General features: G+C 43.7%; 1 long non-coding RNA gene across 2 annotated transcripts in view; it reads right to left on the bottom strand.

Moving 5' to 3' along the window:
- LOC119470072 overlaps window positions 1-25,202 on the bottom strand; it is a 48,733-nt gene that overhangs the window by 14,864 nt on the left and 8,667 nt on the right. Inside the window, exon 1 of one of the 2 annotated variants that reach the window (XR_005198951.1) lies at window positions 269-1,048. The exons of the other annotated variant lie outside the window; for it this stretch is intronic. This is a non-coding gene — a long non-coding RNA (uncharacterized LOC119470072). Of the gene's footprint in view, window positions 1-268; window positions 1,049-25,202 lie in introns of those variants that run through there. 2 annotated transcript variants of the gene reach the window in all.

Below are 25,202 nucleotides of genomic sequence, written 5' to 3'. Positions count from 1 at the left end.
GCATTTGCCTATGTTTTGCTGAAATAAACCAAATGGAACTCTCTGGACCTCAGTTTTTCCATCTGAACAAGACAAGAGAGAGACAGAATAATTTCTAGCATTGATCCCGTAATTCTGCAACCCTATTACCAATAGGCTTGTAGACATATACACTGGTCAGCTATCCAGCCAAAGCCTAAATTCAGCTTGGAGAAAGAGGATAACTTGCAAAAGTCCAGACCCTGAACTTAAACACTGAAGTCTCCAAGAATCACGTGTCTCCACCCACCTGTCACAACTCCAGGATACTTCAGACAGCACTCCCACCAAAGAGTCAAGAAAACATGACTTTTTCTTCAATGACTCTCCAACAAAATTCTTCAGCTTTTGGCTCCACTGACCAAACGACAGGGTCCTCCTGGAACCAACCACCATAGAATAAAACAGGCAGCTCTGTAGGTGACCCTACAGTTTGGAGAATTTCACAAAACTTTCCTTTGCCTTGTTTTCTTAGAAGCCAAGTCCCTCAAGTGCAAAGATGGACTCCAGCCTCTCCAATACGGGTGTGACAGGCCTCCATCCTACAAGTTGGTCCCAGGGAACTTATGGAGGGTGAAGAAAAGAGAACCTTAGGATCCAAGATAATTCTGCTTTTTTTTTTCCAGCCCGGGTTCAGCCAAACAGCTGGACACAAGAGGACCATGATGCAAGCACTTCACCTCCAAGTCTTTCAGAGGCGTGAGGGTGTTACCCATGAGCACCTGGGCAGCGTGTGGGCACCTTCTGCCAGCACAGGGCATGGTGGGAAAGTGCTCATTCCCGCAGGCCAGCTTTCACTAACCAGCGTTGCAGACCGCCTGCCACTGCATCCCTGACCTCAGGGAGCAGAGCGAAGTAGATTAGGAACTTTTTACCCAGGCTTAATTCCCTCAGCTTCACTATACCAGCTGCTGACATCCCTCCCCTGTGGGGAGAGACTGCATGTGTCTAACATAGCTAGAGGCAAAAAAGAAGCAATTACTCTTGCCCAAATCTCTCATTCCACAAAACAGCCTTCCCGGACTTGCTGGTGAAGTCTCCGTTTCTTTAATATCATCCCAACAATCTCCTCTCACAGCCCAACTGTGCTCAAGCGCACTTCCCGCCCCCACCTTGCCTTTATCACTTTGTCTTGCCCCTTGACAGTGACGGAGCTGCGCCTGCTTGCTGCCCATGCCTGGCCATTCATTGCCATCTAGTGTCTGCACACTGGCAGGTCTGCCTAACTCAGAGAGCTGCTGAGAGCGTTTCTTTGAGCTATTTTGTTCAGTCCCCTGGAAATAAATACTGAAGCTGGGTTTGGCTTTCCCCATCCCTTGCAGGGAAACTGTGGTTTCTGCCAACAGGGACACACCAGCATGGGACTTCCAGGTGTTATGTGTGCCCCAGCCCTTATTCTGAAAGAAGCCCCTGAACTAGCTTTTGTAAAGCAAAAAACACCTTGAGAGCTGCGCTTCTCCCATAGCACACTGGAGGACCTTGTTTAAATGCAGATTGTGATCTAACAGGCCTGGAGTGGGTGGATCCAGGAGTCCGCAGTTCTAATAAGCTCCCGGGCAGTGTCCATGCTGCTGGACAATAGGCTATTCTTGAAAAGCAAAGAGCTAAAGGTGGAACAGAGACTCATCAAGACTTCATTAGCAGCTCAGAAGCACATTAGCAGCGCAGTTGTGTCTCGAATAAGCACAGTGGCCCCTGCACAGAGCACAGCCTGGAGTGTGCAGGATGCGCGCGGCCACAGTGGGCAGCACAGGGGCGAGTTTTAAGTCCTTGTACCTGCGGCTTAAAATCTGGCTCCACCACATACAGTGTGACCTCATCCTCAGTTTTCTTCTCAATAAAATGCGGACAATAATGACCGACTGACTGAGACAATACACATAGAAAAATTTAGCCCTATGGCTGGCACTGAGCAGCTCACCACCATTATGGTCACTGTTAGGGAGGCATCAAGCCCCCTGCTGCACTGCCCCTGACCGTCACTTTGTTCTATGAGGGATGATGAGTATAAGAATAGGCAGGGACTTCTCGAGGCCACAAGAGCAGACCCTTATATTAAGAAAAGCTGGGAGGCGAAGAGAGAGACGTGAGGAACAGACGAGGTAATAACTGCTGCTGCCTTTTGATTTCTGCTGAAGCCTCTGGAACCTGCCTCCTCAGTCGTAAATGACTCTCCAAGGGAATGCAACAACTGATAACCCAGCTGGGTGGCGAGGCATGGTCGGGGGACTGTCATCCAGCCTTGCTCATGCACCCCCTCCCCCACCCTTCTACTTGATGGCCACAGCTTTTATTTTGGCAAGATCTTCCTTGCTCCTACCCACTGGCCAGGAGAAGCAGGTAGTCAGGTCCCAGCCCCGGGGGCTTTGTGCCCTCAGGTGGCACCAGGGGGAGTGGGTGTCACCCAGGACAGTGGTGGGTGACAGGCAATCCTGCTCAGTTCTCAGGCTGAGGCCCCGAGGAGCTGACAGTGAGGAGTATGGAGGACAGAGGTTGTTTTCTTTATTCATTTCACCCAGACTAACCTGTATTAAAATTCCCACATAAAGGAATAAAGATTATAAACTTTTTTTAACAAAGTTTATTCCTAGTTCCAGCTTCCTCAATCTGATAGCTAGAAAGAGCTGTCTGCCTGCTAAATCCCTTTGTTATTTGAACCCACAATCAGCCTGAGAAGCAGCCATGATCCAAAGCTTTAGAAGCACTGAGAGGTGAATGTTTGCATTGTTCTGAGTAATTCTTCCCAAGGCCTTTTCCATTGTATTTTTCTTTTTCTTTTTTCAGGACAAGGTCTGTCACCCAGGCTGGAGTGCAGTGGCACAATCATGGCTCACTGCAACCTCAAACTCCTGGGCTCAGGTGATCCTCTCCCATTGGCTTCCCACTGTTCTGTTTTTCTATATCTGAATAGCAATTCTATATAAAATGATTTTTTTAAGGTAGCAAATCTTTGGAGGGCTGGCAGCACTTTGCAACAAATCTCCAGGAAAGCCTTGGAACAAATGACTCCAGGGTTACAGATGGGAACACTGGGGCAAGTTTTGAAAGACCTGGCATCAGAACAACCAGCTCAGGTGCTGTCAGGGCAGGCCAGGATCCTCTCACTTCCAGAGGATGCCAGTGGAGTGGTCTCCGAATGATGCTCTTTTGAGACACCTAGAGCCTCCCCCCTCCCTTTCCTCCATATCTGCTTTCCTTGTTTTGAACCCGAACTGTGTTCCTACTGACTATAAGGCAGCTTCCTCCATCCTTTCCATCACGGACAACTTTCTGCTAAAAACACTGCACTGGAAGACACTGCCATTTGTCCTTCCAGAAGTGGCCCCATTTTGAGAAAGCTCAAGCCCCATGCAATGAAGGGCTAGGTCAGAAGAGCCGGCTCTCCACCTTGCAGGCCTTCTGATGACAGGGAAAGACAAGAGGTCCAGGTGGTATGCTCTTTCCTGCCTGCAGGAGGTCAGTGGGGTGGGGTGGAGAGAAGGAGGTAGGAAGTGGGAGGAGAAGAGGTCATAGAGGCCAAAGACCCGACCATCCAGGGCTGACTGGCCAGAGGAGGGACTCTCGAACATGCCAGGCACACCTCTCTCTCAGGGTCTTTGCACTTGTTTTGTTTTCTGCTCTGAAAGCTCTTCCCACAGAAATCCATGAAACTCACTCCTTCACTTCCAGAAGCCTCCTTCTCGGTGAGGCCTTCCCTGACCACCTACCAAGCTTTGCATGCACCTTTCCTCCTTGATGGCTTTCTTCTTGGTATTTATCACTACCTCCCATATTGCATATTTTATTACTTTGTCTTATTTATTGTCTATCTCCCCTACTTGAATAAAAGCTCCGTGAGGGCAGGGACTGTTGAATCCTGAGTGCCGGAACAGTGCCCACCACATAGTAAGATGTTCAACGAATTTGTGTGGCATGAATGAATGAATGAATGAATGAGGGGAGCTGGGTTCATTATCAAACCTAAACCTTCAAATAATATCAAGTAGTTACAGAGCATTAACTATATGCAAAGCCCTGTGCTAGGTGCTATGAGGAATTCAGTAAACAATAGTGCATTGTCCCTGTTACAAAATGCGCACAGTTTTATCTGGAGCCAAGTCATAAATGCCAGGAAAGTTAAATAATAAAAAAGGACTTAACCCTTTTTGACCTATCAGGATTTTATGGTCTCTCTGAGACAAAGTCCCTACAGTTTAGGATGCTGAGCTTCTGGTTTTATAAATTAGTGATTCCCTACTCATTGAAGAGTCCCTCATCCTCACAAAATGACAAAAACCTCTTAATACGTACATGGGGCAGTCTTACATATACGGTAAGCGAGTACATCAGTCAAGGTGCCAAAACAGAGAGGTAATACACAAAATTTCAGTGCATTACAAGTTCAGTAAGAATTTAAAATCACCATAAAATAAATATCATGAGCAAGTATGTTTAATGTAATCATACAAACCCTAGAGAATATTATTACCAAAGGAAGCAGGGGCAGAAGTCACTCAGAGTCCACTTAAAACAGGTCCGGCCAGCGGGGAAGCCAGTTTGAGCCCAAGTCTCAGTTGACCAAACCAACTTGAATGCTGCCTGTGAAGAGACCCACACAATAAATGGAGGCATTTCCCAGAGACAGAGGAACTCCTCTGACCCATTAAAAACAAGACTAAACCCCAGAATACCATGCTCTGGGACTTTCCTTCTCAGAAGCTCCTCCTCCCTCAGGGGTGCCTGGATGAAGCACCCTGAGGGCTTCAATCCACTTAGAACACCTTTGCCATGCTTAGTGTCAAGGACAGTGGCCTTCATTTCCCAGGAGATTTCCCTTTACTCCTCCTCAAAGAAATGCTGACCTTTGGGGTGGTTTTAGGACTAACAGTTCATGCCTGACGGAGGAGGCCTGTCTTCTCATCCACAACGTCACTTCCCATCTTTTATTCATAAGTAACTGTCACTTTCACTACCAGGTTCAGTGGGGCTTGGTGAGGCTTTGTTGTGTTAGAAGTCTCCAGATGTGAGTAGGTGTCATGCTCAGGAGAGAGGGAAAGACAATTATCTGTTGAAATGTACAACCACCAACATAGTAAAGTGGTGAGTCACTGAAAAATGTCAACCACGAGGGTTATGATAGTGATGTCATCACATTCAAAGAGGAAGAATGAGGGAGAAAAGAGGAAATACTCTTAAATTCATATTCTCCTTAAAAAAGAAGAGCTGGAATATGAAATGGGGGTGAATGCAAGAAATTGTTCTCAGCAACGAAGATCATTCAGCAGAACATGACAGCCTCCTCACTTTCTTCTAGCCCTCAACCTACCCGCTCCTGGAAAGTGAGTCCTTGCTGCCTAAGGGAAATTCTTGAGATTCATCCAGCAAACATTTTCTGAGCACCCACTGTGTGCTAGGCTCTGTGTTAGGATGAATCAAGTGAGCATCTAACACAAAGGAGTTCAGTCTTTGCAAGGTCCTCTTAGGTCTGGTTTCCAAATTCCTACTCACAAACTCATCTCGACTGTTTTTATTTTAAGCCTGTCTGAGAAGGGGCTGCCATCTAAAAATCAATCTTACTCAACTCAGCTGCCAAAGAGAACAGTTTCATTCGCCCCTTGCAAGAGTCTATTATATCCTGCACGTGACAGCACAGAGCCAGAGGGGAGGAGGATGTTCCTTTGAAGTCTAACAACATCAAAGCTACTTGCAGAGGGCACCCTGCAGATGTGTAGACTCCATCTTGATCTACCTGCCTTCTCCTTAGGGGGTCGATACAGCAAGACAAAAACTGTGGCCACAACCAAGCAGCCTTGTAGAGCCAAGGAGGATCCTCTCCCAAGAAGGGTTAGATGTTTAAATTACTGCCCTCTCCTGGGAACAGTTTTTACATCCAACTGATTCCCTCGTTAATTAATTAAATAAATATTGATACATTTTCACTTTATGTTTGTAGGAGAACAACGTTCTTCACTTTTGAAAATTACATTTTGACAAATCCAGTAGCACTAGATAGCATACAGTTTCCAGTTTGGGTTTGAACCCATTCACCTGAAGGCTTAGGAAAGGTGTTGGGTGGGGAAGGGAGCACTAGGGAGGCAGCTGAAATCTTTGGTTGGGAGGAGGAGCTCTTAACTTGATTGTAGTAGCTACCCATTATCGTTTGGGGTTCACTCCTTAGGCCCTACTGAGATCCTTTTATTTATGATCTTTTTTTATTCCTTCCGAGCCTGCAAATATCTGAATTCATCCTCTTTCACAAAGAAGCATTGTTACCAGGTCCTGCCCTCTTTTCACAGAGAAGAAAAGAAAAATAATATTGTTTCCTGCTTGGAGATATATCAGGAAAGCCTGCAAGACAAAATTAAATCTGAGATCAATCGAAACCTCAAAGGGAAGAGCCAGATGGCAGGGTTTAGCCCTGCAGAGAGCCCCGCGAGCCCTCTGTGGAAAAAGGACTTGGCGATAGAGGAGTTGCAAAGACCACAGAACCCCCCAGATGACCCCACCCCTGCCTCGGAAGGGTGTCCTGAGCTGCCCTTTCAGTCCCAGAGCCTTCTCTTCACGATGATGATAATTTTCTTAAACTTGCTCTGATTCCTGATTTCCGACGTGTTTTCCTCGTCTTTTCTCACCACCTTTTCCTTAACAGTGATGTCAGTGACGAAAAGTAAGGAGTTGAGAACATGCTTATTTTAAAATAAGCTGAGGATAGTCTTCTTGGGTTGTCAAAGAATGGCAATTAGCAGCTAAGTGTTGTGCCCTTCCTCTGTCATTTCCCTTAACTCGGTAAGAAATAAGTTGGGTTGATTTGGGATTTTCTTTTTTTCATTTTCAATTGCAAGTAGCGGAAGCCTAAAATGTCACAAATACAAAAATAACATCTCTTTACACTTTGCAGCTTAAAAGCGTTTCACAGGGAGAACTATATGTTCTGTTTCTCTACATTTGTTTGGCTTACATCATTCCTTCCCTTCCCTGTCTTGCGGATAAAAACCGCTGGTTTCTTTCCTATCCCCTAATTTTGGCTTGCTTTCTGAACTTCCGCAGCACTTTCCGGTGGCCCAGGGGAATGCCCACCCTCTTTATACACAGGATTCCGTTTCCTTAGATGCTGGGCTCTCCCTTCCTTCTCCCAGACCTCTCTCATCGTTCTCTATACTGATGCCCTGTGGGTCAGGGGTTGGAGCTGAGGCTCAGGAGAATGGAGACCTGGGCCTAGCTCCAGTGCTATCATTTATCAACCGGATGATAGGAGCGAATCAGTCACTGCCTCGTCTATGCAATCTGAGTGATGACAGCAGCAGCATCTCAGGGCTGCTGTGGGGACCAATGAGATGGTTTACAAGAAGGCACATCAAAGAGTCTAAAAAGCACTAAGCAGATGCTAACTCTGGTTTTCTTTTGCTAATGCATGGCTATGGTTTCTGTCACGCGGAAATTTCCTGCGAGGTTTTCCTAAGACAATCCAGCAAAGCAGCTGCCAGAGTAAGGAAGACGACTCTCCTGAGCACTGGAGAATGTCCTGGCCTCCAGGCGGCTGTGTGGCCCTGACCAAGGGCTGAGCCTTCCAGGGCCTCCGCTTCCTCATCTATGAAGTCAGGATAACAAATACCTCCCTAGTCTTTCTCATGAGTTATCAGGAGGAGTAAATGAACATTTTTTGTAGCCACCAATTTTATAGAAATGAAGGCATTACTATTTCTTAATTTAGAGAAGAGGGGGCAGTCCTTGTCCTCTGTTCAAAATTTTTTCTCATGACCTCCCGTCCTTCCTCATAGGAAAATTGGACTCTTAGATGATTTCTCCTAAGAAATCCTTCATTTATTCAATCCATCAACAAAAAGTAAAACAAGTGACCTTCCCTCTATGGGCTCAGAGGCCCTTCACATGAGAAATGAGGAGCTTGAAATAGACACTCTCTAGTACTCAAAAATGAGTCTACCATGTCCTGTTATTCAAAATCCTATTACCAAAGGAAAAAAACGAAGACTTAAAAAAAAAAATTCTAAGCCTCTGAAGGTCTACATGCTCTAATCAAATTGAGATGCCACATACAAATTTCCTTCCACCATGCCCCTGTCTCTCACTCCGTCTCTCTCTCTCTCTACACACACACACACACACACACACACACACACAAACACAAACACACTCCCTTACCATTCCTTTCACTCTGAAAGGACTTGGCACATAATTCTAACCAGTCAGCCTTCCATCCATCTCCCCACTCTTTTGGTCATGGCTGAAAAATATTGCAAAGGTCTTCTGGATGCAGCTGGAATAAATTCAGGTTGTAGCCTAGCCTGGCATAAGGCTGCTGAAGTTAATATGGAGGATATCACAGCTTCAGGAGGTGGTTCAGGACTCTGAGCTATTTATAGTCTTTTCAATATGCAGAGCTGTTCCTTTATAATTTCCATTAACCCCTCAGAGGTCTGAGCCATCAGATTAATTCCCAGTTCTCTGAGAAATGCTGACCTTTATTAACCCCATTAGACCATTTTCTTTTGGGGTTCAATTCTGTGTGTATGAAAAACACTCAGCATCTTCATAGCCCTATTCAATTTACTATGTGCTTCTTAAGCCAGGAAAGTGAAAAAGAGTTTCCAAATCGTAAAAATCCAAAGCACCCTTCCCCAAACACCTTTCAGGGAAAACAAATTCAATATTTAAATTTGGTGGAAAAGCGGGGAGAAGAGGGTATAATTAGAAGAAGTCATGTATGACCCATGTATAATCATGGTATTTCACATACAAACATGATAATATGCATGACTTTATAAGTATTTACTTAATCAAACTGTTAAAAAAAAAAAAAAAAACTATAGGGAGGTGGCGGGAAAAAAAAAAAACCAGAAAAACTATATACTGGCCAGGTCGGTGGCTCATGCCTGTAGTCCGAACACTTTGGGAGGCGGAGGCGGGCAGATCAACTGAGGTCAGGAGTTCAAGACCAGCCGGGCCAACATGGCAAAATCCCGTCTCTACTAAAAATACAAAAATTGCCGTGCTTGGTGACGGGTGCCTATAATCCTGGCTACTCAGGAGGCTGACGCAGGAGGATCACTTGAACCCGGGAGGCAGAGGCTGCAGTGAGCTGAGACCGTACCACTGCATTCCAGCCTGGGTGATAAAGCGAGACTCCATCTCAAAAAAAGAAAGAAAAATAAAACTACATATATGATCTGAGAGCTGGTCTGCAGCTCTGCCACCAACTATTGCCATGACCTTGAACACAGCTTTCTACCTCTTTGGGCATAAGTTACCTTTTCTGTAAGATAAGAGAGTTGGATTAAATTGGTCATTTTCAAAATGTCTTTCTTCCTTCACATTATGTTGTCGGGAATCTCAGTATATAAAAGAGATGCTCGGATATGCAAGGGAGATGCTCCAGCAGGCCCTGTGCCTGAATCCCACCTGACCGTCCTCTCTTATCCCAATCTTCGAGCCCCCAAGGCATCTCGGGGACCCTTAGGGATCCCTGGAGCACAGACTGAAACTCCTTGAACTAAGATTTAAATCCTCACCAAATCCCAAGTTTCATATTCTCATTGCCAAGTTCAGCCGTCATCATCCCAATCACCATCTTAGGATGCCCTGCTGTTTTAAACAGTTCAAATATAGAATGGAAAAATGTCTAGGACAAAAAATTATAATGATCACTTCACTTGGGGTAACGACACATGACCCAGTTCTTCCACCACACAGCACTGAAGCATGGGGAAGCAAGAAGCAACAGAAGTGAGCCCACTTCGTAGGGGGTATGGTAGACTGCAAGGATTGGACCGCTGGCAGGTCACCCAGGAAGGCACTGGAGAAGTAACAATCCAGGTCTCCGCTCAGAGCATTTCTTATACACATGGACCAAACCACTGCCCACCTGCAGCTGGCCCCTGGAGAAGAATGCAAAGATGCAGGTGAGTCTTCAGGGGAAGCCGTCAGCCACTAGGCAACAGTCAGCTCCAGCAACCATGGGCAAAGCCTCCAAATGTCTGGGAATTCCTAATCCCTGCAGAGTCTCTACGGCTTCCACAGTCCTCAGTCAAAAACTCAATTTAAGGAAGTGTCTGCAGGCTTCATTGCCTGTTCCATTAGGCAGACAGTCTCCTGCTGGACCTAATGAGGACAGATAGCAACTTGTCTCTTCCTTCAACAGATATTGAATGCTTACCACGTGCCCTGAAATGCACCAGGAATTAAGCAATAAATAAGACAAATATTTTCCTGAAATGTCACTAAATCCAACGGGCATTTATCAGTCTTTATTTTATGGAACTTTTCAGCATTTGACACAATTGACCACCCCCTTCTTGGAGCACTTGCTTCCCGAGGCTGCTACAGATGAACTCAGGTGTCTCACCTACCCCTTGCATCTTCCTGCTTCTCCTGTGCAGCTTATCCTCTGCTTGGCCAAGACTCCATGCTAGCATTTTAGGTGCTCTCTTCCTCTCACTTTAGACCAGGAGGTTTAACTTGGGGTCCCCAGGACTCTGGGTTGGGGGTGGCAGTAAACATGAATGTGAAAATAGCTACTTTGTTATTTTCTTTCACCTCCTCCTGAAATTTAGCAACTCCTTTGATGATGAATGCAGGCAACAAACTCCAGCAGTATTACCAGGACGTGTCACTTTCCAATAACAACTCCAGGTATCTTCATCCTACACAGCAGTTGCTGTAGAAGTCTCAAAATATACACTCAGCACTGCTTTGAAATTATAGTAATTGTAAGAACTTCTACTGTATAGTGGCATTTAAGGAGTTAATACAGAAGCATGCGTAATTTCACAGCACAAATTTGTTTGTAACATTTGATAACTATATTTCAATGCAATTAGTTTCCACTCTTATCCTATGCATTTCATTCTGTATGTTTTAAAACACTGGCATCCCTAGACTGCCAAAGGAGTCCAAGGCACCAAAAAACAAACGGCAAGTTACTTCCCCGGGAATCTTATTTTTGACAGTGACTTCAGCTGCTACCAGCTCACTTAGGAGTAGTTCAGCTCTCACCTCTCCTCTGAACTCCAAACCTCTATATCTAACTGCCCACACAAGATCAGTCTTTGAATATCTCAAAGTTCTTTCAAACTCAACATGTCCAAAGTTAAATTCATGATAGCCCCTTCCCAAACTCCTCACTTGGTGGAGAGGACTCTGGGTGATCGAGCCCTGCTACCCTCCCCAGTCTCCTGCTCTGCAGACGGCTCCTTACCCTCCGCCCTCCAGCCTCTCCTTTCAGTCCTTTATACCCCAGTCTGCCTCCCACCAGGGTATGGTTACAGCTGTCTCACCACACCCTTCCCTCACTCTCAGCCTTTTCCTAGTGAGCATTTACTCTCCATGTCTCTGCACTCAGCAAAGCCTTCCCTGGCCTCTTAACTGTCTCAAACTGCCTCATTAGAGAGGCTTACAATGCCACGCACCCCCTCTTTTGTAGAACGTACCTATACTGCAATTTTACTTTCGCTTTGGTAGTTAGTAGGGAATGTGGGTCTCCCTGATTATAAATTCCTTGAGGGCAGGAACAGGGTCTATTTGTATCCACCACTATATCTCCAGAACCTTAGGACAAAGACTAGCGCATGCCTGCTGTCTCAGTCCATTTTATGTTGCTATAAAAGAACACCTGAATCTGGATAATTTATGAAGAAAAGAGGTTGATTTGGCTCACAGTTCTGCAGGCTTTACAAGAAGCATGGCACCAGCATCTCGTGTCAGAAGACAAAAGAGGAGTCACCTGTGCAGGTATCACATGACAACAGGTAGCAAGGTGGAGGTGGGGAGGTGCCAGGATCTTTTAACAACCAGTTCTCGTGGGAACTAATAGAGAAGTCACTCACCCCAAGGAAGGACATTAACCTACTCATGAGGGACCTGCCTCCAAGACCCAAACACTTCCCCCTATGCCCCATCTCCCAACACCACCACACTGGGGATGGTGTCGAATGTTGTTGAAATTTGTTGGGGACAGACAAATCATATCCAAACAATAGCAACTGGCATTCAATAAACATCTGTTAATAGATGACATAATTAATTAACTTGATAAAGTCCGTGGAGTCTAGGAAAAGATAGATATAAAACCAATACTCAAAATAATGATTATTTCATTACAATGGTCATAAGTGCTACCGAGAAAAGAAACATGTGCCCTGAGAACTTATAACTGGAGAACCTCATATAGGTAGTCCAGATTAATCAATAAACATTTCCCCCAAGAAGTAATATTTGAGCTGAGACCTGAGACATGAGCAGCCACTGAAGGGACCAAGGAGAAGCAGACAGCACAGCCTCTATCCCATCAGACCTTGACACTCTAGTTGGAAAAAAAGGTGGAATTCAAGGAGACTGGACCCCAACTGGAGTAATGAGGAGACAATGGGGTTGCCCTTTCAAAGCAGCCTCCCCGGCAGTGATGGGGGCCTTTCCAGCTGGAATCTTTCCTGACCCCATGACTGTCCTGCTTAATACTCCATGGTTCTGTATGTGGCAAACAAGGCCCTTCAAGGCTGGGGCCTAAATACCTACCTCCCTAGACTCAACTTCCCTCACTCTGACCTTCCACCAGGAAAGGACGATGGTTACAGGCATCGGCTCTACCTCAGAGCTGCCTGGGAGCAAATCTTAGCCCCAACAGTTAGGAGGTATCTTTCTGGGCATCACTTAACCGTTCCCTGGTTTCCTCATCTGCAAAGTAGACATGAAATTGTACAGACTTGAACGTTGTGAGAATTAACTAAAATAACGTTTAGCACAATGCTTGGCACTTAGTAAGTGTGCAGGAAGCATTAACTACAATCATTCGATTCTGGCAATTACTATCATTATCATTATTCTGGACCTTGAAGTCCAACGAACCTGATCCACTCCTTATTGGCCACTTATGAACGTGAATTTCAGATAAGTCACTCAAGCTCCCTGTGCCGCAGTTCCTGAACTATGAAATGGGATAAGGACAGTTCTTACTTCTTAGGCGTTGCCTGGCACTTGGTAAATGAGCAATACATTTTAGCAAGGAGTCACATAGCAGTGTGGTAGTTGTCAAAATATGTCATGCTCTTTGGCACCTCTGTGACTTTCCTGTTTAAAATGCCCTTGTCCATCTACCAAGCATCGATTCATTGTGGGGAACCTGCCTACACCCCTCTTTTCTAGAAGCTTCCCTGATACACATGGTAGCCCAACCACCCTCTCCTGGATACAGTGGCTATCAAGGGTACCAGGCCTTTAATCTTTCTAACTTTGCCCACATCTCTTTGGATTAAGGATAACTGCTTACACATCTGATCTCCATGAGTTTCCCAGACACCTCTGGACCCCCAGAGCCCAGCACAGGGCCTGAAACACAGCAGATGTTTGTAACACTGAACCTACTCAGCAATAGGACATCCTTGACTCATAGTAAGGCTACAGCTGCAGGGTGCAAAGCTCCTTGGACACATGGGTCCCTAAGAAGGGTGGGGAGACACTGAGACCTCAGAGAGGCAGTCCCTGTGCCCTTGACATCTTCTCTCAAACCCACCCACTTCCTTTCCTCAGCCTTCCTTATACTTCCTTCCATTTTTTGAACCAGAAAGCAAAATGGAAGACCTGAAGAAGTAAGAGGCTCTGCAGCTAAGGACATGCCTTCAGGACTTTTCTGCTAAGTGGCCTGAGTTTGCAGGTTTCCTGAGGCCCTGGCCCAATCCTTAATGAGTTGGCAAGAAAAGATTTCTCATCCCAGCTTGCTGCTCCTACCTGAGTCAAAAAATACTAAATGACATCTTTCTGCTCCAAAAGGAAGGAGGGTCACACTGAGTCTGTCACATTAGATAACACACCAGCAGGCTGGGACTTGTGTGAACCTGGATGTACCTTCCTGTCTCCTGCTCTCCTGGTAATTGGCCAGGGCTTTCCAAGCAGGCCCTTTTCCCTGTACTAATGGCCTCACAGCCTGGCACCACCAACGGCTTTGTGCACTGTACCCAGTGCTGCCTGCAAATGCTCTCAGGGCTCTCCTCAGTCATTCATTCAATGTTCCGCCTGTCCTAACAGACTCTGTCTGGGTGGTGGGCCTGAACACCTAACTGTCCTGTCAACTGTCTCCATCAGGGCTGTTGTGTGGGGGTGGGAGGGACAGGCTTGGTGGGAAAGGACAGAAAGATGTTCTCTATTTTCCTTTAAAAATCTGACATAAAATGAACTGCTCACTCATTCATTTATGCATGTTTTAAAAATATATTGAGCCAGGCGCAGAGACTCATACCTGTAATCCCAGCATTTTGGGATGCCAAGGCAGGTGGATCACTTGAGGTCAGGAGTTCAAGACTAGCCTGGTCAACATGGTGAAACCTCGTGTCTACTAAAAATACAAAAATTAGCCAGGCGTGATGGTGAGTACCTGTAATCCCAGCTACTTGGGAGGCTGAGGCAGGAGGATCACTTGAACCCAAGAAGCAGAGGTTGTAGTGAGCTGAAATTTTACCACTGCACTCCAGGCTGGGCAACAGAGCAAGACTCTGTCTCAAAAAAAAATGTATTGAACACTCACTACATGCCAAGTTCCATGCTAGGTGTTAGGCTCCCAGTAAGCAAAGCAGACATGGTTCCTGTTGTAAGAGACAACAGGGTGGTGGAGCCAGATTTGAATTGAGGGATGACAGAGTGAAAGCTTAGTGATGCTCTGTAATCGCTGTTACAATGTCCAGAGTGATAGGGTTATGGCCTGCACTACAGGACAAGAGGCCCAGACTGGGTCTGATGCTGGGGTTTTGCAGAGGGCTTGCTTTTTGCACATTCAACAGATGGAACGCATCTGATGAAGAATCAGGGAGTAACAATGCCTGACAAAGCAGGAGGAGAATGGGGGAGGACAGAATTAGGAGCATTTTACAGGAAACAGTGTGTGCAAATGCCCCATGCTGAGAAAGAGCAGAGCTCAGTGAAGACAGTGATGGGCTCAAGGTGAGTCTGGAGAGACAGACAAGGCCAGATGGTCCCTGGAGAGCAGCAGTTGTTATTACACGAGGACAACAGTACATATAAAAATGACAATAGGATCTAGTCATTGCCGTTGTCATCATGACACCTCTGCATTCTAGCATGAGCCTTTGATATTGTCACACAAAGGCAGAGGGATATGGCAGTTTCAGACAGAAGTGCAGGGTCAGCAGAGGCCATGCCTTGGGTATATGCACAGGTGCATGATTAGCAGCCTTCCCCCTCCAACCCTCACATACCTAACTCAGCTAGTAGGGAAGCTGAGAGCTCTGAGGCTGGTTATAGGCCAATAGCTGAGAAAGGATCTAGAAGGAGAGCCATCCAGGTTCTGAAGAGTCACCCCTGGTGGGGAACCCACCAACAGGTCCTCTAAGTGTAAAAACGGGGCATGTGAGTGCAGTGGCGGACCATCAGAACCTGCCTGATCACAACTCCAGGGGAATCAGGCCCCAGGAAACAGGACTAGGAGAGGATGCCAGGTGATCTGAAAAACTTAAGTCTCATGGAAGCCAGGTGCAAGCCTAGGGAGTGTCATCTCCATAAATTTTGCCCCTACAAGTAGAAGTGGCATGAATGATAATCACAAAAATTGGGAGGAAAAAAGCAACCATGAATATAAATAAATTATCATTGGTAAGGATTTCTTTTAAAAGAGATGAATAGACAGGAGATTCCATCCATTGATTCCCTCGCTCATTCATTTTTTCAGCTAATATTCATTGGGTATTTACAATATTGGGATCACTAGCAGTATATTGGCATTGTAGAGTTAAAATTAAATCATACAGCAATAAAAATATGCAAACTGCTGATACATAAAAGGACATGAATGAATTTCATGGACATGATGAGTTAAGGAAGCCAGACACAAAAGAGAACATGTTGTATGATTCCCCTTATAGAAAATTCAAGAACAGGTAAAACTAGTCCATGGTGATAGAAGTCAAACAGTGGAGATAGAAGAAGTTATTGACTAGGTAGGGTCGCAAGGGAAACTCTCGTGGAGCTGGAAATGTTCTATGTCGTTGATATGGGTGGTGATTCCACAAGTATATCTATGAAAAAGTTCATCAAACTGTGCACTTAAGATTAATGTACTTTGCACATTTTATGTATGTTGTACCTCAATCAAAAAGAAAAAAATAAGTTAAATTAGACTCAAGTTCAGGCCTCAAATCTGATCACACCCTGCCCATCTTAAAAAGAGATAACTGGTCATTCCTAGTCTTTAGACCAGAACCCACACTGTACATCCAAGGCTGTCAAGCTTCATTCCTCTCCGTCACCCTCCCTGTGTTCCAGCAGTCCTGAATACTTTGTCACACCTGAGCACATAGGGTCTTTCTTGTCTTCTCATGCGTTTTTTTGTTTTTTGGTTTTTCTGAGATGGAGTCTTTCTCTGTCCCCCAGACTAGAGTGCAGTGGCACAGTCTTGGCTCACTGCAGCCTCTGCCTCCCAGGTTCAAACAATTCTCCTGCCTCAGCCTCCTGAGTAGCTGGGATTACAGGTCTCTGCCACCATGTTCGGCTAACTTTTGTATTTTTAGTAGAGACAGGGCTTCACCATGTTGGCCAGGCTGGTCTCAAACTCCTAACTTCAAGTGACCAGCCCACCTCGGCCTACCAAAGTGCTGGGACTACAGGCGTGACCCACTGCTCCCAGCCATCTTCTCACACATTGTTCCTTCCCTTGCCTTACCTGCCTAGTAGAATGTCTTCATATAGTCACTCACCAAATGTTTATTGAGCACTGACTGGATGTCTGTCAGGCACCCCTAATCTTGCTTCAAGACTCAATTCGTTCATCACTACCTCATAGGAGCATCTCCCAGGTCTCTGAGCCCCAACACATTGTAGAATCATCCATGACACTCATTCCCATGTCACAGATCTGTTTCCATAATGTCTCCCTTCCAGCCTGGGGACTACTGTGGCACAGCACTAGGCCCCTCCCAACCCTGTGACTTCAGTCCTGGCACTGAAGGAGTGCTCACTCTGGATATGAGGAAGAAGTGACTGGGCACAGGAGGACTGAGCAATAGAGAAGAGAAGACAGACACAGAAGCCTATAACAAGGCTGGAGTGACAGATTCCACACAGGTCCTCAGAAAGGGCTCCTGGACACCAGAGGATGGAGAGGCCACAGAGACCAAAATGTGCCATCCCCACATCCTAGACACGGTGCACACTCAGGATTATAACAGGGCTTAGCTCCAGTGAAAGGCACCCCTTTCATACCTAAAAGAATTATGGCTGTACAGACAGAGCAGAGCAGAGCACAATGCACTAAAAAACAAACAAAAGCAGGCCAATCCTCCTTATAAATATCACTGCAAAAACTCTTAAATATTAGCAAACAGCATCCAGATGCAAATCTAAACATTAATACAACATAGGCAAGTGGAGTTTATTCCGGGAAAGCAAAGATGGTTCGATATTAAGAAATCTATTAAGATAATCCAAAAAATAATTTGACCATTTCCAGAGGTGCTTAAAAAGCATCTAACAAAACTATCTTCTTGAGGACCATTTCATTTAATTAAAATAGGACTATTTCAGAGACCTGTAGAAACTGTTAGGTGTCTCTAGTGTGCATCCTTTCCTTGTATAGTAATTAAATACCTGAACACTATGTGGGCACTTGGCTGCCTGGAATAAAAACTGTATTCTCCCAGCTAAGTGTAAGCATGTAACTAACTTCTAGACAATGGGATATAAGCAGACATGGTATGTGCAACTTCCTGGACATATACTGAAAAGAAGAGAGAATGTCTATTTTATTCCCTTCCCTCCTTCCTGCTGGTGGGAAGGTGGCACAGCTCCTGGTGCTGGAATGGCCATCTTGGACCACAAGTGGAAACTGAACACTGAAGACGGCAGAACAACAACAGTGAACCCTAATGTAAACCGAATTTGGTATGCACAGATAGGGAGCTTCAAGTAACAAAGCCTACAAAGTGATATTATCCAGTACAATAAGGGAGACAGCAGATGGCAAAGGCATAGACATGGGTACTTGTCTAAGCCGCATATTTTTGCACATTTTAACATCTCTGAAAATGATCTGCATCCTAAAGCTAAGAGCATCTTACAATTGCCATAGGCCATTTTTTATATTTTAACATTTTTGAGTAAGATATGTCTAACAATTACTAACATCTTACATGAAATGTAGTATCACAGGCTGATAATCTGGTGACTCTTTTTTTTTTTTTTTTTTTTTTTTTTTTTTTTGTTGTTTTTTTTTTTTTTTTTTTTTTTTTTTTTTTTGAGACGGAGTTTCTCTCTTGTTACCCAGGCTGGAGTGCAATGGCGCGATCTCGGCTCACCGCAACCTCCGCCTCCTGGGTTCAGGCAATTCCCCTGCCTCAGCCTCCTGAGTAGCTGGGATTACAAGCACTCGCCACCATGCCCAGCTGATTTTTTGTATTTTTAGTAGAGACGGGGTTTCACCATGTTGACCAGGATGGTCTCGATCTCTTGACCTCGTGATCCACCCGCCTCGGCCTCCCAAAGTGCTGGGATTACAGGCGTGAGCCACCGCGCCCGGCCTAGTCTGGTGACTCTTACTTCATACAAACTCATGGGTGAGTTAAACCCTCACAGGTTACAGGTACAGGTATCTTGAAGACAAGCAACCTGCCAATGGAGGCTGAAGAATTAGGAGAAAATCTTAGTCTGGGTGGGCATTAGCTGCCTTTTTGTTTTCTTTCACACGATTCTACAAAAGAGATGACCTCAATCTAGAGCCAGCCCGTCAGAAACAGAGATGAAAAGGAAAATAATTTTGCTAAGAGAGGTACTCTCTGTGGCTGAAAAGCTAAGTTGACTGATAGTGCACTATTTTTATGGCCATGAACAATAAAAGACAAGGAAGAAAGTTCCCTTGTGCAGAGGCAGGGACTTCAGTAGGTAATGAACAGGGCATTTTTCCCCAATAACAGAAACAGGGGATCCAAGTGGGCCAACCATGAAATGTGTTCTATAGCCAGAAAAGGGAATCATTGCCACGAGAGCTCGCCGCCTGCCATGGACCAATGTCTGCTGCGGTTCTCGTTTTCCCTTTTCAGCATGGGACTTGCTATTATGACTATTCTGTGTCCCCTGAGTGACTGTACATCAGCCATGCTGTGACTAGATAACTTTCCTTTTAAAGACCACTAGACCAAGACAGTGGTTCACGTCTATAATCTTAGTGCTTTGGAAGGACAAGGCAGGATTGCCTGAGGCAAGGAGTTTGAGACCAGCCCATTTAACATTTGAAGTCCTTCTGAGTGCTTAAAAAGTTTGAGAGGTTTCACCAGCTGGAGCAACACAAGACCTTGTCTCTACTAAAAAAAGTAAAAATTAACCAGGCATGGTAGCGTGCCTGCAGTCCTAGCTACTTGGAGGGCTAAGGCGGGAGATCGCTGGAGCCCAGGAGTGCAAGGCTCCAGTGAACTATGATCACGCCACTGCACTCTGACCTAGGTGACAGACCAAGACTCTGTCTCTAAACTAATAATAATAATAATAATAAACCAAGGGAAGCCTGTTTAGACTTCATGGACAGAACTGGCCTTTGGTCAGAGGCAAGACCCAAATGGAACCCCTCTTGGGGCAGGAATAAATGTGTTCCACGTAGAAAAAAAAGTAGATACTCAGCTACCCTAAGGAGGTGGTTATAGTAGACGCTGATAATGACAGATGCTCTGTTGATGTGATAGATATAAGTGTCTCAATCTTTTAAACAAGCCTCATGTTTAATGGGAAAACACAAGAAGCACTCTGTTAAAGTCAAGAAGAAAAGAAGAATGTCCACCATTGCCCTTCTTATTTTACATGATTCTGGAAATTCTATCCAATGAAGTCAACAATAGATAGAAATATAAAGCATAAAAAAAGTGAGGTGAAGACAAAGTTAGGAGTATTTGTAGTTGATATGATTATTAACCAATAAAAGTCCAAGAGAATAAAATGAAAGTCTATCATAAACAATAAAACATTTTATAGCTTAGAGGGATAGAAAATTAATATAGACACTTGAATAGCCAGTTAGAAGATAACATAGAGGAAAACATCTCATTTGTAATAACCAAAAATGATAAAATACATAGAAATAAACCTAAGACATGTAAAATTTATGTGAAGAAAACCTTAAATTACCCCTGAAGGATGTATAAAAAAAGACCTGTATTAATAAGAAGGTGTACCATATTCTTAAATAGAAAAATCCTTTACATGAACAAAGAAAGCTTTTTAACAAACATCTCATTTTAAAAAACAATTTGAGATATTACGATATGTTACCATATTACAGTAATTAAAATAATATGGCAGGACACATAAAAGAATAAATATATCAAAGGAACAGCATGTAAAGCCCACAGAGAGACCCACATGAGTATGTATAAATAGATAAACACATAACATATGGCCAACGTTATACTCTGAGTCAGTAAGAAATGGGGGTTTTTTTTCAACAGAATAATGTTTGGAAAACTAAATAACTGATAGCAAGGCCACCACATTACAAATATTTTTTTTCCTAATTTGTTGGGTTTTTTACTTTCCATATGGTGTTTTTGCAGCCCAGGTTTTTTTTTTTTTTTAATTTCCGTTTTTGTTTTATGTAGTCAAATATGACAACCGGGTTTGTATAACTCTTAGAAAAGTCTTGCCCATTTTGAGATTAAAATAATTCTCTCATTTTCTACTAATAGTTTATGACTTTATTTTTTTAATGCCCAAATCTTTGATCTAACCTGGAACTTATTTTAGTGAAAAATGTGAGGGAAGGCCAAGTTTGTTTCTTCTAGTGTGATTTCGCAGAGAACCAAGCTGTGTTCAGAAAGAAAAGAAATCCCCTTCCTCTGATTCTAGGACAAGAACCTAGAACCAGATGACTTTACCATTCTTGGCATTATAAAAGGACTTACTGCAAGCAGTCAAACAGCCAGCACTGGACAGGGCCCCTGTCTTCAGCACCAGCCCTGGGCATCTACGCAACGAAATGTGTACCTGTCAGTGATCCTGCATTGCCTCCAAGATAAAGGTCAAGGACAGGCTGAAGGCACTTGGGACCTGCCCTCCTTTTCACTCCCATCTCACTGTGGCTTGCTCTCTAACCTCAGTATCTGGGACAAAATGCCTTATGGTTCCTGGATTTCACTCTCACCTTGACTAACTCATTTTTCAAAACTAAACTTTGCCATTAGTACTGGAAGCCTTGCTTTACACAAGACACATACACACACAAAACACGTTCCTTACCCACATCCCACCCTCTGGGCTGTGAGTACATGCTCTCAAATCCCTTCACACCCACTATGACCAAAACAGAAACCACATTCCACATTGTGCTGTTCTGTTGTGTATCTTCCCTGCTAGACTCCAAACAAATGTACCTGCTGCTTATGCTATCCCTTCACTTAGCGCAGAGGGGTGCTGAATAAATGGTTCCTGAATGACTAAAGATCTTCTAAACCTGTTCCTTTAGTAAGTATTTTTGGCAAGATCATCAAGAAGAATATGATATTCATGGCACTGATATATGTAATGTCCAAAAAATGCAAATTATAAATGCTTAATTTCCAACAGAGCCAATTGTCAGCCAGCCACTCTGGTATGCAACAGCACGGTAGATTTTTTTTTTTTTTGCAAAAACAGCCCAAATTATTCTCCTCCCTATATCAACATCTCTTTTGAATGTGACTTTGCAGATCCTACCATCCAGAGGTGGAATCTATGTCTGTTGCTTGGGTCTGATCCTGGGACTAGCTTTGACCAACGAAGTACGGCAGAAGAGACATTTTGCCAGTTTTGAGCCCAGGCCTCAGGAATCCTTGCATGTTTTTGCTTGTTTTCTTGGAACTCTGTCCCATCATATGAAAAGCCGAAGCTGGCCTTCTGGTGGATGAAATACCCACGGTGAGTTATCCCTACCACGCCAACTGAGCCCGCAAAATCCAAAAGCAGATTGCCTAACTGATCAGTAGCAGACCACAGACACATGATTGATGCTAGCCAAGGCCATAAGAATCACCCAGCTGATGCCAGCACAAATTAGCAACCCACAGTTTCATCCCAGGGATGCAGGGATAGTTTAACACATGCAAGTCAATAAATGTGATACATCACATAAACAGAATTAAAAACAAAAACAAAATAATCACCTCAATAGATACAGAAAAGCATTCAATAAAATCCAATATCCCATATGATTTAAAAAAAAAAAAAAAAAAAACCAAAAACCTCAACAAACAAGGCATAAAAGGGACTTACCTCAAAATAAGAAAAGTCATAAATGACAAACCCACAACCAACATCATACTGAATGGCGAAAGTTTGAAAGCATCTCCCAACATCCAGAACAAGACAAAAATGCACACTTTGACCACTTCTATTCAACATATACTGAAAATCTTAGCCAGAGCAATCAAACAAGAGAAAGAAATAAAGGGCATCCAAGCTGCAAGAGAGAGGATGTCAGACAATCACTTACATGGTCATATACCTAGAAGACCCTAAGGACTCCTCCGAAGGACTCCCAGATTTTATAAATGAGTTCAGTGAAGTCTCAAGCTACAAAATCAATGTATGCAAATCAGTAGGACTGCTATACACCAACAACAAATAAGAATCAAATCAAGAACCCAATCCCTTTTACAACAGCTGCAAAAAAGATAGAATACCTAGGAATACATTTAATCAAGGAGCTGAAATATCTCTACAAGGAGAACTACAAAATACTGCTGAAATAAATCATAGGTGGCAGAAATAAATGAAAACACATCCCATTCTCATGGATTAGAAGAATCAATATCGTGAAAATGATCATACTGCCAAAAGCAATCTACAGATTCAGTGCAATTCCTTTCAAAATACCAACATCATTTTTCACAGAATTAGAAAAAACAATCCTGAAATTCATCTGGAACCAAAAAAAAAAAAAAAGCCCAAACAGCCAAAGAAATCATAAGCATGAAGAACAAATCTGAAGGCATCACATTACTGGACTTCAAATTATCCTACAAGGCTCTAGTTAGCAAAAGAGCATGGTACTGGTACAAAAGTAGACACATGGACCAGTGGAACAGAATTGAGAACCCGGAAATACAGCCAAATACTTACAACCAACCGATCTTTGGCAAAGCACACAAAAACATAAATTGGGAAAAGGACACCCTGTTTAATAAATGGTACTGGTGAGTCTCATGCCCCTTCCAAAGATGAAAAAGTTTGGGTATTAATGAAAGAAGGAGAAGTAGTAGCTGAGAGTTAAGAAATAAGTAAGTGGGTTAATAATTGAAGAAAATTCAATGTTACATTAACAACTCAAGAATCTCAGAGCAAGAGATGACACTGTCTCTTAGCTCATTATCCCAGCAGATACCTGTATGGGTGATGGTGTATATTTATCAAGGTCACTCTTGCTTTTGGAACCTGACAAGATTGAGAGGAAACCTACAAATATGAGTGGTCTCATCCTGGGAAACATTAATACAAGATGATAAACTGAACTAGTTATTAATGATGATGATAGGTAGATAGATGATAGATAGATAGACGTAGAAGATCCATGGTTAAAAATCAGGGGGGCCTGTGGTGTTATGATATATATTGATTTTCACCCACAGTTCTACAGTTCTGGCTCGTAACTCCCATAACCCTTGTTGCAGTCTTTTGTTAGAATGCTGGGTGTGTTAGGCTTCTGACCTTCTCCTGCCCTCCTTTCTCCTGCCCCAATGTAAGACTCTAATGTTCCCCATCTTTCAGATTGTAGGTGTTAAGACTCTCCCGCGAGAGGGTCACACACTATCCCCTGGGGAACAGGAATGCTGATGTAATGAAGCTTCCATAAAAACTCGAGAGGACTTGAGAGGGTTCAGTGAGCTTCTGGAGAGCTGAACATGTGGAGGTTCCTGGAGCGAGGCCCACCCAGGGAGGGCATGGAAGCTCCAAATCCTTTTCCCCTATACTGCACCCTGTGCATCTCTTCATCTGTATCCTTTGAAATATCCTTTATAATAAACTGGTAAATGAAATAAATAAATAAACAGTGCTGGGAAAACTAGCCAGCCACAGGTAAAAAATGAAACTGGATTCCTATCTCTCACCTTATACAAAAATCAACTCAAGATCGAGCAAAGACTTACTTAAATTGAAGACCTGAAACCACAAAAGTTCCAGAAGATAACCTACAAAAAACTCTGCTGGACATTGGCCTAGGCAAAGAATGAATGACTAAGACCCTAAAAGCAAATGCAACGAAAACAAAACAAATAAATGGGACCTAATTAAACTAAAAAGCCCCTGCACCACAAAAGGAATAATCAGAGTAAACAGACAACCCACAGAGTAGGAGAAAATATTTGCAAACTCTACATTCCACAGACTAATACCAAGAATCTATAAGGAACTCAAGCAAATCATCAAGAAAAAAACAAATAATCCCATCAAAAAGTGGGTAAATGACATGAATAGACATTTCTCAAAGGAAGATGTACAAACAGCCAACAAACATGAAAAATTGCTCATCACTAATCGTCAGGGAAATGCAAATTAAAACCACAATGAGATACCACCCTACTCCTGCAAGAATGGCCATGACTAAAATGTCGAAAGCAATAGATGTTGGTGTGGGTGTGGTGAAAAGGGAACACTCACACACTGCTGGTGAGAACACAAATAGTACAACCTCTATGGAAAACAGTCTGAAGATTCCTTAAAGAACTAAAAGTAAAACTACCATTCAATCTAGCAACCCTACCATCCGGTATCTACCCAAAGGAAAAGATGTCATTGTATCAAAAAGACACTTGCATGCATATGTTTATTACAGCACAACTCACAATTGCAAAGAAATGGAATCAATGTAAGTGACTATTAAACAATGATAAAGAAAACGTGATATATATATATACACACACCACGGAAAACTACTCAGCTATGAAAAAGCACAAAATAATGTCTTTTGCAGCAGCTTGGAAAGAGCTGGAGGCGATTATTCTTTTTTTTTTTTTTCCTGGCCTGCTGGCTACAAAGGAGAAGAGGCCATTATTCTCAGTGAAGTAACTCAGGAATGGAAAACCAAATACCATATGCTCTCACTTATAAGTGGAGCTATGTCATGAGTATGTGAAGATACACAGAGTAAGATAATGGACTTTGGAGACTCAGAAGAGGGAGGGTGGGGCGCGGTGAGGGATAAATTCACCACTCAGGTAAAGGGTGCACTAAAATCT

Source organism: Cebus imitator, unplaced genomic scaffold, assembly GCF_001604975.1.
Source record: "Cebus imitator isolate Cc_AM_T3 unplaced genomic scaffold, Cebus_imitator-1.0 Scaffold21, whole genome shotgun sequence".
NCBI classification, from domain to species: Eukaryota; Metazoa; Chordata; class Mammalia; order Primates; family Cebidae; genus Cebus; species Cebus imitator.
Note: the sequence above shows the minus strand (reverse complement) of the source record. Positions and strands in the feature narration are given on the sequence as shown.